The sequence below is a fragment of the Mus caroli genome, chromosome 4 (genome assembly GCF_900094665.2).
Source record: "Mus caroli chromosome 4, CAROLI_EIJ_v1.1, whole genome shotgun sequence".
NCBI classification, from domain to species: domain Eukaryota; kingdom Metazoa; phylum Chordata; class Mammalia; order Rodentia; family Muridae; genus Mus; species Mus caroli.
Window position 1 is genome coordinate 66,034,611 of NC_034573.1, and position 2,568 is coordinate 66,037,178.

The window sequence follows — 2,568 nt, forward strand, 5'->3', positions numbered from 1 at the left end:
ATTTCTAGAGAATGTACATGTCAAATTATAAAAGAAAATTGCTCTGGTGTTCTCAGTTCCTACCTGTTTCCACATAATGGTATTAATTCTTGAGGACCTATACTTAATCAATTGCTGCAAATGAATGCTCTTATTTCTGATTAATAAATAAATAAATTATGCACATGTGACTAGTAATAACTTTTCAAGCATTCCAGTTAAAACCGCTCTTCAAGAGAAACAATTGAAAGTGTAATTAGTCACTGCCCATGTTATATTAAAAGTGACTATAACAGTCAAGTACTTAAGTGATTTTGTCAACAATTTAATAATTCTCAAAGACAAGGTATTGTAGAACTTTAAAAACTCTATCTTCTTAAAAACAAAAAAAGGGGAGAAATTATATCCCTGTGCACATTATTTAAATCATACTTTTATTTTTAAGATTTTTTTGAAATGTAGATGTCAAAGAACTTAATAAATGCCTTATAGTATCTTAAAACTAGACTTAATCATGTCTAGGTGAGATGAAAAGGATTCACTTATTGACACATGGCATGATCCTGAATAGAAAGTTAATATGGGGAAAAGGGGGTTTCTGTTTTTTTCACAGAATGCTACAGAAGCATTCTAGCTTCCAGAATGATTCGTGTGACAGACTGACCTGTGAGTTCCTGAGTGCCCTGACAGTGGTGACAAGAAAGCTGTGTTGAGCACACAGAGAAAGAAGAATCAGGGAGAGCAGCCACTTGCAAAGAAGATGAAGAAACTTCCTATCTCTGCCATGGACTACAACAAGGAGAGCCTATTTCTGCAGTGACCTTAGCAGTAATCCTGGGCTTAGGAGCTGCAGGCGCAGGAACTGGCATTGCCTCTTTGGTCACCTCCCAACAGCAACACACTCAACTTTACCTTGCTGTGGACAGAGATATACAAGAGGTACAAAGGGGCTTGAAAAATTTAAAAGATTCCCTGGTCTCTCTGTCCAAGGCAGTATTACAAAACAGATGAGGCCTTGATTTACTGTTCCTAAAAGAGGGAGGGCTATATGCAGCCCTCAAATAAGAATGTTGTTTTTATTCTGATAAGACTGGCTTAGTTCAAAATAGCATAGACAAAGTTAGAACTAGTTTAGAAGAGAGAAAACGTAACAGAGAGAAACAAGAATATTGGTATTAAAAGTAGTTTTCTACTTCTCCTTGGCTCACTACCCTACTTCCCAGCCTTTTGGGACCTTTTGTGGGTATTTTACTGCTTTTTGTCTTTTGTCCCTTGGGCCTTTACTAGATTAGCCAGTTTTGTTAAGTCACAGGTAGAAGGTGCTTTAAGCAAGCCGGTTGCAGTTCACTACCATCAACTGGATATCTGAGACTCAGACGAAGAAGATCTCCCTTCCGCCAATGCAGAAAGAGCAGTTGCTGGCCTTCAGTTTTCCACCCTTGCTGCAAATGCAGAGTCTCCTTGGTTCCTCAAGCCATGGAGACAATAGAGATAAAGAGGGTGACCTCCAGCTCCTAATATAGCCTACGAGCCACAAATTGTGGTGTTACAATTGGCATAATTCTTGTAGAGGCCTTGCTGAATCTGAGGTTGACAAATCTCCTTTAGGAGCTGCACAGGAGTCAGAATTGTGCATACTGGTTCGAGATAACATGAATTCAGAATGGGCACCAGTATGGGTTTGAGGCTAAGCACTGCAGGGGAAGGTCCAACTAGACCATTTCTGAGTTCCCTGACAGACACACCCGGTTTGCATGGAGGTTGGTATCTAGTTCCAGTTACAACCAAAGAATCTTTCTAAGGCTCTGCCTTCCCTCCCCAAAAGATACCAAGATCCATAAGTGTGGGTCGTGACAGCACCCACGGGAGGAATCGGGTCAATGCTCTCCCAGCCATGGTTAATGCTCACTCATCCAAGGATGAGAAAATCACTTGATCACCTCAGTTAAGTGTGGCCTTATTAAATTTAATTGAAAAGGGGGAGATGTTGAAGACCATACCGTGAGATATCAAGCCCTTCACAGTCTCCCACCCTGACAAGCCAAATGGCCTTGTGCTAAGGAGCAGGTCACCACTCCCTTCTCCCTGTTCCCTTCCTGGCACCTGAGGCTGTAAAAGCTGAATTAGAGTCCCCTCTTCCTTATCTCTTCCTGACTCCCAAGACATCCAAGGACATGAGTTATGTGCTGAGCCTGGCCTTAAGATGCAGAGTGCCCGATACCTGGAGCCTGACTTCGGCCCTCATATCCCCTGATGCCCACTTCTTTGTTCTTTGTTAATTCCCCATCAACCCCTCCCTATTCCCCTCGCTGTATGCTTAAAAACCCAGCATTTCAGCCTAATAAACGGAGACCTTGATAGGAACTCTCTACTTGGTCTCCACTCCTTCTTTTTCTCCCTCCCATTTTTTCCCAGGTTTGCAGTCCCCCTCACACCCTGAGTCCTGCTGGATGGGACACTTGAGTGAGGTAACCTAATCACAAAAGAACACACATGGAGCCGGGCGTGGTGGCGCACGCCTTTAATCCCAGCACTCGGGAGGCAGAGGCAGGCAGATTTCTGAGTTCGAGGCCAGCCTGGTCTACAAAG